Here is a 13,946-nt window from a genome sequence, read left to right on the forward strand (position 1 = left end):
GTGAAGAGACCGGCCACTAAGTCTGGGCCTCCCAGCCAGTTCGGCTGGTGAGTAAGGAAAATGGTGGTAAACAGCTGCACCATCGCCTCAGGGTTCTGGCGGTACGGGCCTGTTGACTGCTTCTAGTTGATCAAGTCAGCCGTGCTGAACAGCACATGAACAAAAACCGGTCTACCCTCGGGGCCCACTGCCTGACGCAATGGAGCCTGAATTGCCAGTTTGGCCGACCGTAAGCGGCCTGCCAATGGGCTAAACGTCTCACTGCTCATAGTCCCTTCTACCGCCAAATCACTTCTTCCTGCATCTGCCAAACCCGGGGACGGCACCCCAGGGCTACTGGGGGTAGTGGTAGACGATGAGCTAGGTGAGCTGGTCGAGAACCCATGACTAGCAATTGCGGGTGCCGTGGAAGCCCCCTGTGGCGACGCATGGGGCACAGAAGGTAGCGGGGGAGCCGTGGGAGCAACCAGCAGCTGCGCATCCTCCTCCGGCTCCTCCGGACCCTCAGCCTCAATTTTTCGCAAAGCCATTACCCCACTTCCCCCAGATATCCCACAGGACCTCTGAGTAGTCCTATCTCCATACAAAGACATATATGCATCCACATAAAGCATTTCATCCCATTTCCCCTGGCACTGACAAAACAATTGCAATTGCAAAACAGTGTTATAATCTAAAGACCCATTCTCCGGCCAGATCACACCATCCTCGAGTTTGTACTGTGGCCACCATTTATTGCAATATCGAATCATTCTCTTTTTCGTCATTGGGTCGCCTCCAAACTTTGACCAATTCTTCAAAATGCATCCCAGGGGACTGCAGGTCGGAATCCTGGACTGGTTACTCCCCATCTATTAAACAATGGACGGCGAACGCTGGTCGGCCTCCCTCTCCTAGGGCGTCTACGCGGTCGGAACTTTTAAAGCCGCCTCTCTTACCCAACCTATCTGTAAATCAAAAGAGACACTCACCAGTCCGTTGAGACCTCCCTCGTCCCATCGGATTAAGTTGTTCCTCCGAGCATTGTGCCATTGTGCCCCTCCACGGCTCCGTCAAACAACCAGGAGACAGTCAGACCTCCGACGAAAAGAGCCAGTGGCACCTGGTCCTAGCGCCATCCACAGCCGTTGCCAGAGCCGAGGAGGTGGACCGGGCAAGGCGGTCAATGGGGCCCCATCTGGGGTGCCAAATTGTTGTCCCCAAGGACCGTGTGAGTTCGTGCCCAGTGCGCTTTTGCCAATAAACACACAGGGGTGGAGGATCCAACTTAATCTTTATTATTCCAAGTCTGCGCAGAAAGGGGGTACTTGGCGATCGTTCGCAAAGCAAGCACCCACCCAACCTAGTTGGCGTTAGCCTTATATAGTTTTCTCTCACCCAACACGCTGTGCAGTTACTATTGGTTGCTTCTTTTAGCCCATGCGCACATTACCTTAGCCACAGAACACGCCCGTACTTGCCTGCGTGGCATCTTTTCTCAGCAAGCAATCTCTTCTTATCTTACATACACCACACCCCGCCCAGTGTCAGCAAACTGCTTCATGCATTTAGCTAGATAGAATTAGAAAAAGCGTACATCTTGCGTACATCAGTATTGAGGGAGTATTTTAGTCTCTTCAATGTTGGCTCTTCCTCCTCATGATGGTGACATTCATGTGCATAAGAACATTTCTACAGAGAATCCCACCAGTGAGTAAGGGTCAAGAGTTAGTATTTTTTCTTTGGCATGCGGAGTTTGTGTACAGTCTCACTGTACAGTATCTAGGCTGTTAATAAAGGCAATAGTTTTCCACAGATTTAATACAATATATTACTCTAGATGTTAACATTTAAAACCCAGGTTGTGCCCACAGAGCAAAAAGATATGTGATTGGGAACCTTAACTCATGCTCATTAGCAAATGGCTTGTACTCTGGGTGCTAGCATGTATTGAAGCCCACGCTGTTATGTCTTCTGTGCTCATTATCCGTGTTAGCTGAATTTTTTTAGCTAGTACATGCTACAATCTGCATTTCATTTTGCTGTAAACCTATACCCTTAAAATAGTAGTTCTCAACAATTTCGAACTCAAGGTAACCCCTCAGAAACCCCTCTTTATTTTTACTTGATTTTTTGACTGCAGAAAAATAAGAGACCATTTATCTGTTGCAATGAACTCAGAAAGACCATACCAGGGCAGTGCATTTTTAACACTGGTTCCTATTTGAAATCTTTGAGTTTATCTTGTAAATCATGTTTGTGCACCTAACAGTGCTATTGTTGCATGGAACCCTGTGTCACCCTTGAAAGGATCTCAAGGCAGCCCAGGGTGCTGCTGTACCCTGGCTGATAATCACTATCCTAAAACATCACTGTAACTCTATTTGAATTGCTACATACTGGGCATGTCTTCATGTGCACATTTACTGCTCAGTAACTTAAATTACTGTGTAATACAGGTGCATGTCTACACATGCACACCTGTACTGCATAGTAAATATGGTGATTTACACTGACTTGAGCGTAAATTTGATACCTGCATCAAGCGGGTACCAAATTTATGCCCAATGAGTTACTGTATGCCTTGCTGTACTCCACTATACACCACAGTAACAGTGTGTGTGGACTGACTTCGGACTATCTTTAGTCCCAAGCCAGTCCACACACAGCATTAATGCACTTTAATGCCTGCATGTGTAGATGCTGGCCTAGTCCCACCTACTGCACAGTAATTTACTGCACAGTAAATTTAAGATGGCATAAATGCATGTGTAGACAAGCCCTCTGTCTTTGGCAAAACACGGCCTTGTCCAGGAGGGTTAGAAAAACAGCATGCTGTGCTGTAGTGAGTGACGGTGCTAACATTTGAATTCAGTCTTTTCAGTGGGCATTCAAAACAGGATTTTTTTCCAATTTACCCCACAAATTATGTGCAATCCAGTGGCTTGTTCCTCAATCTAAGCATTGAAAACAAACATAGTAAAACAGGAAGGAAAAAATCCATGTACAGCTGACTTCTTGAGCAAGAATCAGTGCAGATACTATACAGTTTGCAGAACTGCTCCTAGCTATAATCCTGTCCCTCACTTCTCCTTCAAGAAAGGATTCTTACCTGAACACTAACCTACCTAGCTAGTTGCAAACCTATGAGCAGCTGGTTGTCCCTTATCTAGTAAATGTGAACTGAGATGATGTCAGCCAGATGGCTTGTGTACTGCAGTCTTGTCCAGTTTGATGTTGGATGTCATTTTAGGCCACTAATGTAGTAGACATTTTTCTGTTGCTGTGAGTTAGCATAACAGCTTTTACTCGGATGTGAACTGCACGTGCTCAATAGCTTGAAACTCAGCAGCTGGCTGGTGCCATTGCATCTGCAAGCTGTCCCCCCCCCAAAAAAAAAGAAAAAAAAAGTTTCAGCCCCAAACTGCAAGGAAACTACAGAGAGGAAGAGATTAGTTCTTTTGCTGTGCCTGTTTGCTTCAGCTTTCCTGGTGGCATTGGCCTGATAATAGCTGTTCAGTGGAAACAGGGCTAAGAAGACTGCAGTCATTTCACAGAAGCTGCTCAGCAGCCTGGAGCTGGTTGCTGATTTGTCTTTTGTCAGTATTGCTTTAGCTTATATATATCCTTTGAGGGTTTTGTGCATCTGCTTCTATATCACTTTGAATTCTGACTTTTTTGAAGCAGATTCACACCAGAATGAAGACCTGTAGAACAAGCAAGCCTCTACTATACAGTAAAGTTATACAATGCATCTGGTTCCTGGGAGGGTCACAGCAAATGGGACTGTCTACATAGGACAAAACAACCCATTCTTTTAAACAATCTCAGCAAGGGTTAAATAGCTGATAAATCATTTAAGCTGGAGTTCTTTAGGGCACCCCTACCAGGGAAGAAGAGGAGGAATCTGACTGGGTAAGTGCTGGTCTTGACCTGAAGGATAACCTAGAAAGGAAGAGCTCTCCCATGGCTTTGCAACAGCAGCCTGGAAAGTTGGAGAGGTGGGACGAATTGTGCAGCATGTTCCTGCTTGTGCATATTTTAATAGTTGAAAGAAATTTCTGACAAGGGAAAATACATTTTGTTTATTCAGTGAGCAGCTTTCACAGCTGCCTTACTGCGGTAACCTGTAAACAATGCTTTGAGTCCTTCCCTCACCCCATCAACTTTCAGATGCTGTATTTAGTTATGAGCATGCAAGTCACATTTGGTCATTTCAAGGGGACTTTGCCACTTGTAGGAATGCATAGGGGTCTAGCCTTCACAACTGGTGTGGGGACCAGCTCATATCTTACTGTCTCAATCCTTTCTCCTGCCCTGTGGCATAGGGAACATCAAGGGAAAACCATGCATGTTCCAGCCCTGCTCTCCATCCTTATCCTATTTATGAAAAGGATTGCTGGTGGCCCAAACTGTCTTCTGAAATGGCAGTACAGCTGCTTGCTAACTGACAACATCCTCTTCTCCCTCCCAAACTTCTGCGTAAGGATGCTTTAGGAGTAGGATGCTCTTTATGCAGACCTGGACACAGGCATGGGTGAACTGGGCAGTCACCCAGGTCCTGGACAGAAAGGGGGCCTGAAAATGTGGAAAAAAAAATACAAATTCAAAAAAAAGTTTTAATATTGTGCATGTGTGGGACTGGGAATGTTACCAATTGAGAACAAACTATTTAAAGACATTGATACCACAGATACGATAAAGACTTTTGCAACAAAAAAATCATTATCTCTGGCAAAGGGGGGCCCGATACTAAAAGTTCACCTGGGGCCACCAGGAGTTTAGGTACGGCACTATGTTTATGTAATCACTTCTCCTATTCCCTATTTTTCTAAACAGAGTTTTGTGAAAGATGCTAGTCCAATTCTTCCACCCCCACCCATGCCTTAAGTTGAAGGTTGAAGAGCGTGGATCCCATTAAAACAACATTAGTGCTTTAGATAGATGTTTTGTGATTCTCTTGCCTATATGAAGAGTAAAGACTGAGAGCAAGAGTTAACTTCTGGCAAAGCACTTGTACCCGTGTTCCTGAATTTCAGACTTCACTCCTCTGCTTTGTCCAAATTGGTTAACTTCTGTTGGCAACCAGGGCATACTGTAAAACTTATCCAAACCCTGTTCTGCTAAATGGGAAAGGAGTGGGCAGCTTTATTGTTATATCATTATTGTTTGGCTTGTGCTTTATGGCATTGTTTAAAAGCACTGACAAGTTCTAATAAGCTCTCTTTATTTTGTAATACAAATGAAATAAAGAAATTGGTCTTCCTGGAATTTGACTGACGGGTACCAATGAAATGGCAGAATCCATCCAGCAGAGGGGGAATATGTTGAAAGTGAAACTGAAGTGAAAGACGAAGGCAAACGCCCATCTGCAGAGAGAGAAAAAATGCATTTAAAAGGCTTTACTTTCAAATCCAGACAGGCTGACAGAGGGCTCTTGGGCCTATGGGACAAAGTGGACACTGTGAATCTGTTCCGTACAATCTGAAAGGCACCAGGTTCTGGAGAAATCTCACAGGTATGACTGCAACTATTTCTGTGTAGTTTGTGCAGAAACAAGTTTAGAATCAAACTGAATAGGAGCTATTTATGAGATCTTAAGAATATGCTGTCCTTTCATAAGCTTAAGGGACTTACGACTTTAGAAGACACAGCTTGATTGTTTCCAGTTCTGGTTAGAATCTGCCTTCAACCCGGAATAGAAAATGGAAAACAGTTTCTGGCCTCTACATATTGAGATGACTAGGCGGGGGGGATTCCCAAGCTGTAGCGTGAATTATGCTGCCAAATGTGCAGTTATTTCCTTTGTTCTTATTTTCCCCAGAATGTAACAGTATCAGTATGTTTGTTGGCTAAGAAAAGGTAAAACTCAGTGAAGGGCTTGACTTAGTAAAGTTAAGCCACACGCCCAAACCTATGCAAAGCGAAGGAGGGGTGGGATATTTAGATCTGGAGTTTGATTCTGTCCAGGATAGAAACTAAAGTCTAACTTGGCATTCAGATATGGATCTGAATTTCTCAAGAGCTTCACAGTATTTGGATCTGGGATTTTGTTTTGGACTCATCTACAGCCTGTGAGCCACAGATACATATTTGAATGATATAAACCAGGGCTGTCCAACTTATAAGTGGAGGACACATACCACGTGGGCTGGGGGCTGTCATATGCCCCCCCACTTCACCTTCTGCACCCCTCCACCCTTCAGCTTCCTGACTACACTGCTCCTGGGTTCCCCTGATGCCATGGGCTCCACCATACCACTCTACCCCCCACCCCCACTCCAGGACCAGAGCAGGAAGCAAAAGGTAAGGCTGAGATGAGGAGCCTGGAGCCTCCAGCTGCAATAGCAGCCAGAGCAGTAGTAGGAGCAGTGACTGCTAGGCTCTTCTCCCCAGCCCTGCTTTGGAGAGCTACATATTGCTGAGCGGTGACTCTCATGGAGTGCAGTCATCCTGCATTGCTTGACAGAACTGTGCTGATCTGTAGGCCTGTGCAAAGCGGCTAGTATTCACTTCGGATTCAGCTGATTTGGGGGACAGTGATTCAATTCAGTGATTCAAATCGTTGTCCCAAATCAATTCGGCCGAATCTGATTCGGAGATTTGGCTGCTGCCGAATCTCCAAATCACACAGGCCCCATCCCTCACCCACTCTCCCAGACCCTCTTCCCCCTGCCGTGGCAAGGGCTGCCCTGCCTGTCCCAGCTCCCGGCTCTTTGGAAAAAAAAAAACCCTGACTCACTGGCTGCTGCACGGCGGGGAGCAATCCCCACTGCCCCACACTGTGTGGGGGGCTCTGCACGAGCCCCCTGACCCCTCCCCCGCTGTCCTAGCCCCGCCTCCCCCATGGATGCCCTGCCCACACCAACTCTGGCCCTTTAAGAAAAAAACAACACTGAATTGGGCCAAATCTAATCAATACCCAAAGCTTCGCACAGCCCTACTGATTTGGCTTCTCTGAGGCAACCCACAACCTTCCTATTCCTGGTCACATTTGCTCTAGGGAGGAAATGAAAAAAACATGATGAACAAATTAATGGACAAAATAAATTAATTCCTTACAAGTTAGCATTGCCTCATCAAAGTGGCCTGGTGCTAGACCCAGTCCTGCACTTGGAAATGTTGGGAAGGTACTTCTGAGTTGGTACTGAGGTATGCTGGATGAATCATTTGAAACCAGAAGGCACCTCTTGAGTTGTCTATTCTATGTCCCCATCATATAAAGGGATTAATTTAATGATAATCAATAAATCTGAACTCATTGGAGAAAGATCCTGAATGTGATTTCTTTAAAATCCAAAATCATTAAAAGATGAGTATTTAGGTTCCAAAGTCAAACACCTGAAAGTTAGAGAAAGTGACATTCATGGTTGATTGTACAAGCTTAATTTTGCCCCTTTCTGCATCCATCCTATGTACGGAATGACTTGGGGGTCCTTTGGGAAAAATAGGATGTGATCATGTAACGAAAGACTGCATCACAATGCATATACACCAAGGGCCTGGATTCATTTAACAGGGAGAACCTTAATACTGCCATTTCCTTACTTAGTGCTTGACTTCATAGTGGTAATAATTTTTATTGTAGTTTTGATACTTGATTTCCTAGGAATCTTTATAGAGGACAAATGTAAGAACCAATTTCCTTATGCATCTATAACTGTTCACTTTCATGCATGGCATTCAAACCATGTCTTTTTAAGTACTGTAGCACAGGTACCACTTAGGTTACAGGGCCAGCTAGGACCTGGTAGCAGTGGGAAGCACAACTCCATGCTGCTGCTGCTGCTCCTGCTGCTTCTGGTCAAGCAGGGGGTGCCTTCCCATGGCAGCGCAGGGCTCCCGGGGATGAGGGAGGCAGCCCTAAGTCTGCAGCGGGCAGCCCACATCCGCCCCTGCCCTGCACACAAATCTGGGGTAGCATGTGCTCCCCATGCTCCCCTCAGGGCATGCACCCAGTAGTTAGGAGCTGACCCCCTTCCCATGCCCCACACCTCCTGGATGAGCTGCCTGTGACTCTTTCCTGCTCCATGCACCACCCTGGCAGGGCACTGCCCCCAGTCCCTGCCCCACTCCCTCCCTCACCACTGGGGCCTCAATCTGCCCCCCCACCCCATGTTCGCTCTTCCCCATAGACTTACCTTAAGGGAGCTGCTCTCCACCCTGCCCAGCTGTATTCCCAGCCATGTGCATGTGTGCAGGCACACATATGCACACAGTGCCCCCTGCATCCTGCTCCTGCAGCCCCAAGCAGCCTATTGCCGGCTAGAACGCCACCAGCCTGCAAGGGGAAACCTCCCATTTCCCATGGATCCCTGCATGACACTGAGAATCCAGGACAAATGCTGTCCCAGAGTCATGCAGCCCGGGACTGGGACTTGAGGACAGCCCATTCCAGGACTGTCCTGCCCAATTAGGGGTGGGCAGTCACCCTAATACAACCTGGCAGGCAAAATGAAAGCTGCTCAACAGTGGTCTTTGGGGGTACTGACCCTCAGATCTGGTGGTATTCCTAGCTGCACATCTTTTAAATCACTTTTATCAAACACATTAAAACCTCAAAAGGCTGACTTGGTGCACAGGGCTTTGAGAATAGTTAAAATTCAAATACGACCATTTTTACATCTATGATGCTTGCTATAGAATTTATGCACCTTCCCAGATGGAGTATGCACCAACAGTGGGGTTTTCCTCCAGTATTTAGCCAAATTGTACCCAGTAAATTTTTCAGTCACTTAAATCATGAGAGGCAGGTTCAACTTTTAATTGATGCTGCTGCCCACACAAGTACTACACCCAGGTCCATAATCAGTTTCCTTAATACAACCCAGTAAGTTAGCGTTATATGTCACATATAAATACTAATGGGACTCCCTGGGAAGTGATAAATATATTGCACCAGGCATATAAAGAAGATTGCACACATTACCACACAGTAAATGCCATTTTACAAAACAAACAGTGCCTTTAACCTGAAATTCTCATATAAACTGCCACTTTTTCCTCCAAGGATTAGGATATCCTTCCAATCCGAGTTGGACAGAAGTGTCCTGGTCTGGGATCCACAGACAAGTTGAATTTTCAGATGGTGTATCCCCAACAATTTCTATTACATCCACATGATATTCATATGCATTCAAACTCTTAACAGCTAAAATAAGCCAACCAACAAGACAACACAAAACAAAACAGACAAGACAATCTTTGTTGTAGTAGTAAAGCCGTGGCTTAGATGAGGAAGATGCTGGTGATTCTGTTGGTGGTAATGAGGTCTCGTGGTTCATCTGCCTTCCTATAAAGAAACATAAAACAAAAAGCCTCCCCTCCCCCACCCCTTTAATGGGGAAGTTATTGGTAGCCTTTAATTTAAGCTAGCTCTTTAATAATTTCACTTTTTGTCACTCTTACTCCAACCATAAAATGATAGGATGGATTGTGATGCATGGACCCATTTTAATTGGATTTCCTTTCCCTTTGGCTGTATTTTAATTTGACATACAGTAGAACTGGACTTATTTGTGATTCTGACAGGTCCAGCTCTGATAAAACACAATGCATGGGTTTGTTTGGTTGTTTTTGGTTGTTTGGGAGCGGGGCTAGTAAGCCTGGTACATGACCAGGTCATCAACTTTTCATTTGACAGGCTTTTCATGTGGTCCATAATGTCTGTCCATCTGATTACATTTTACCTCTTAAACTCAGGCATCTGCATTTTTCCTGCCAGTCATGACTTAGCGAGGAGTAATTTCATGGGCAACTGCTTTGTTTTCACAGACCCGTGAGAATCCAAGGCAATTTTACGTTCCAATCTCTGCCTTGTTAGCTTAGCTGTTTCTAAAGTGTGGTTCACCTATTTCACCTGCCCCAAGCTCTGGGGAATCTTAATTTCAAATGCCTGACAAGCCCTTTTTATTAAACTGAATTACTTTATCAGCTTGGTATAAGCTAACCAAATTTATTTATGCAAACCACATTTATCCAGGTTTCTTTTTTTTCCTTTTCATTACTTAAATCGAGTATTTTGTTCTTTTCATTACTTACAATTTTACATTATATTATTTATTTTCTTTCTTTATTTTATTTATTTTACATTATTGTATATTACTTACAATTAATTACAAGTTACAGTTACTTACAATTTTCATTACTTACAATTCATTACTTACAAATGAGGCACCCATATTAATTAACATTGTTTGCCTTGCCCCCCCCACCCAGTTCTGTCAAATTTTGACCTGCACAAAAACAGTTCAGCTATTATACTTAATAATAAGTATAATGCCAATGACAACAAGGGTTGAACTGGGGGTGCCAGACAAGTTAACTTTTTCCAAAGGAGAGCTCGATTCCCCTCCTGGTTACTCTTTATAGCTTTTTGCCCCTATTTTAGCCTATTTTTAGTTCCTTGCATAATCTTCTGTGGCTGCTGTCTCTTCTCATGAGACAGACCACTTTTTGGGCTTCTGGGGAAGAAGCATGGAAGAAGAGGAGATAAGAGCCTGACTTCACTTTCCCTTTAGTATTTAAATGTGACATATAATGCTAACTTACTGGGTTGTGTTAGGGAAACTGATAATGGAAAGTAAAGAGCACTGACCTGCTCTTTACTTTAGGGGGAACTGCCGCAGAATCTTTTGGGTTTATACATTTTTGACACAAATTAATCAAATCGCCCATAGTACAGTGGTTTCCTTCTCTCTGCAGATTTACTGCCCTCAGCCAAGCAATAGCTGCTTCCTGCTCAAGCAGCTCCAGTGCCTTATTGGCTGCTTTTAACTGATCTGAGGCAAAGGGCACCCATATCTCTGCCTGTTCTACCTGATGGCAACCTGAACTCGCGAATGAGTTGTCTCTTCCACAACTAATCAGCACCATAGATACTTGCTCCTATATTTTCCTTAGCTCCTTTTCTCTTTTATCTCCTGAGAAGAACTAATTCAGCTTAAATTCTGGGTGGTTACAACTTGAGTGTTTTGTTTTCCAGTTCTCTAACTCTTTTGCAAGGCTCACTACTTTTAACTCTTTCTCCTCCATGGCTGCTTGCAGCCATCCAACTTCCTTATGTAAAGCCTGACTAACCTGAAACAAAACTTGAAATAACTCTTTTACCTTATCATTTTTGGATGGATTTGGTTTGATTGCCGCTGCTAACAACTCCCAGGATTTACAAAAGTTTACCCATGCATCAAGACCCACAAACTTTGTCATCTGCCAAGGTCCCTTGAATTCAATCTTCAGCTCCTCTACAAACTGTTGCAATACAATAGGCATCTTATTTTCAGCGGCTGATGTAGTACTAGAACTTGTCATGGTTGTTAAACAGCCTGCCCAAGCCCAATCTAGCTTCCCTATCATCCCAATCCGGGAATGAAAAAGGGGGTAGCTGGGTACCAAGTTGTGATCCTCATGCCCCAGCCTCTGGAGATTACTTAGCCCATTGGCAAAACCCCTTGTGTGATACCATCAATTGGTCCCTGTCCTCCTGCTGAGCTTGCCAGTTGTTGCCAGTACAATTCTTTACCAGGGCATCTCAAGATTGACATGGCCACTTGTTCCATTTGGTATCAGGCAATCTTTATTCATAATCCCCAGGCAGACATACAGATTTCCTCTCTGTAATCCGACCTGGCAGGCAAAATGAAAGCTGCTCAGCAGTGGTCTTTGGGGGCGCCAATCCTTGGATCCCTCTCTGGGTGCGTGATGTGCCTAGGTATCTTCTGACCCAAGTTCCAGAGGCAGGCAACACAGCAGCAGCGTCTCTCACCCCAGGTTCACAGTATGCTCATACACCCACGCATACCTGCTTCCTCTTTTTATGCTTTTGCTTTTGCAGCTTCTCGGTTACTAGCACCAGTTTTCTATCAAAGTTTATATTTTTACCATATATAGCTTTTAAAACAGAAGGTGCACAGAAATTCCTGCAATTGCCAGTTTAGCATTTAATCTATAGCATCCTGCTTCTGTCTTGGGTCTAGTCTTGCTCAAAACCTTAGCATGACTTAAAATCTCATGCTACAGTGCCCCCAAAAGGAAGAGGAATGATGGGAAGCTGGAGGAGCCTTATACTAAACCTGAGTAGGGGGGAACAGAGGGAGTTCAGCCTGGCATGCTCTCATCTTTTCCCCCCCACCACAGCGGGGAGGACTCCTGACCACTGTTGTGCACCAGTGGGGCTGGGAACCTCATGGCCTGTGTGTTGGATTGGTAGGGCCAGCAAAGGAGCTGTAGGGACTAGCCTAGTTCTCTCTGCCTCCTCCTGTTACCATTGCCCTAACAGCTCATGTGTGTGTTCAGGGCAGCATTTGCTGCTGCTGCTGCTGCTGCTGCTGCTGATTTAGTAGTTACGGGCATCAAGCTTCAGGACTTTTAGGGATTTGACAAGCTGCCAAACCTGCCTAAGGCATGAAAGTAAGAGGTTTTTGTTTAATATTTTCCATCTAATAAAGGGTGTTTTGTGCAATTTCTGAAATGTTATGAAATCTTAATAATTGGAAAAGCAAAAATGGAATTGTGGGACATCCTCCTGGGTCATCAGCTAGACTGAGCATGGATGGACATGTGCAGTCCTTTCCCACTTGAACAGTTGGAGCAACCATGTAACAATAAAAGGCTATTATTCTCTCTTTGAAGCTGTTGCTAGGGGATGCTGGGGCATGCACTTTGTTAGTAACACTTGCAGCTGTATGCTGCCAGCAAGGGGAACCCTGAGACCCCGGATTCCTGAGTTCCAGTCCAGGCTCTGTGGGGAGCGTTCTCTAGTGGCCGCAGATCCTTTTGCCCCTGCCCTATTTTCTGTAGCCTCTTCTGTCACTTTCTGTTCATATCCTCAATGCTCATGCCTTTTCCTCCTTTCTTCTTTCAACCCTCTGTCCCCCACCTGCTGCCAATTTCCCTATGGCTTATACCTGTATTCTTTCTTCTCCTGCTCCTTTCCCCCATCTTCTGCCCTGTCTGCTTTCTCTCTTCCTCTCCATTTCAACCACCTTTTCTCACCTTACTGCTGTTGAGTCGGGCTCTTATCTTCTCCTCTTCCATGCTGCTTAGGCACCAGCCAGGGGAGCCTTAAGAACACAGGAAACAGTGATGCCCATAACAGAGATGCCCCTACTGCTGGGGAAACTGCAGGGAAGCCTGCAAGCTCATTTGTACTGAAGGATAATGCATGGGCCTTCTGTTTGGCACTTTCTTGCTGTGAACGGTTGGGGCATGCCCAGTGTAAATGGATTCTTTCAAGAACATGGCTGAAAAATAATATGGTAACAAATCTCTACTGAGCATGTGCAATTTAGGTTTCTTTTTATAAGAGGTTTATACCTGGGCCAAACTGGGACTTCTTTTAAACAGCAGCTGCTAAAAGTACAACTCAGAGTAAGAGTTTTGAAGAGATGGGAGCCCAGGAAGGGTGGCTGTGCCTTAAGGAAATGATCCTTTGGGCACAGAGGGAGATGATCCCGATGCAGGGAAAAAGGGGGAAAGGGGCCAAGAGGCTTCCTTGGCTGACCAGAGAAATCCAGAGCAGCCTACGGGCTAAAAGGGGCGTATATAAAACGTGGAAATGGGGAGAGATTACTAAAGAGGAGTATACCTCCTCTGCTCGTGCTTGTGGGGAGGCAGTTAGACGGGCCAAAGCTACCATGGAGCTGAGGATGGCAACCCAGTAAAGGATAACAAAAACTTGTTTTTTAGATATATAGGGAGTAAAAGGAAGGCCCAGGGAGGAATAGGACCTCTACTAAATGGGCAGAAGCAATTGGTGACGGACAGGGGGGACAAGGCTGAACTCCTCAACGAGTTCTTTGCCTCAGTTTTCCTAAGCGAGGGGCAAGACAAGGCTCTCACTGGGATTGTAGAGAGGCAGCAGCAAGGCACCAGACTTCCATGCGTAGACCCTAAGATGGTGCAGAGTCATTTGGAGGAACTGGATGCGTTTAAGTTGGCAGGCCCGGATGAGCTCCATCCAAGGGTGC

At 45.3% G+C, this 13,946-nt stretch overlaps 1 protein-coding gene across 4 annotated transcripts in view; it reads left to right on the forward strand.

Moving 5' to 3' along the window:
* Positions 1 to 5,324: 5,324 nt before the first annotated feature.
* The window catches only part of LOC102372690 (NACHT, LRR and PYD domains-containing protein 3-like), a 31,594-nt gene continuing 22,972 nt past the window's right edge, over positions 5,325 to 13,946 (forward strand). For all 4 annotated transcript variants that reach the window (XM_025216007.1, XM_025215998.1, XM_025216002.1 and 1 more), the window contains exon 1: positions 5,325 to 5,497. The gene's annotated coding sequence lies outside the window, so the exon portion shown is untranslated. The remainder of the gene's footprint in view (positions 5,498 to 13,946) is intronic.

The sequence above is a fragment of the Alligator sinensis genome, unplaced genomic scaffold, assembly GCF_000455745.1.
Source record: "Alligator sinensis unplaced genomic scaffold, ASM45574v1 scaffold138_1, whole genome shotgun sequence".
NCBI classification, from domain to species: Eukaryota; Metazoa; Chordata; order Crocodylia; family Alligatoridae; genus Alligator; species Alligator sinensis.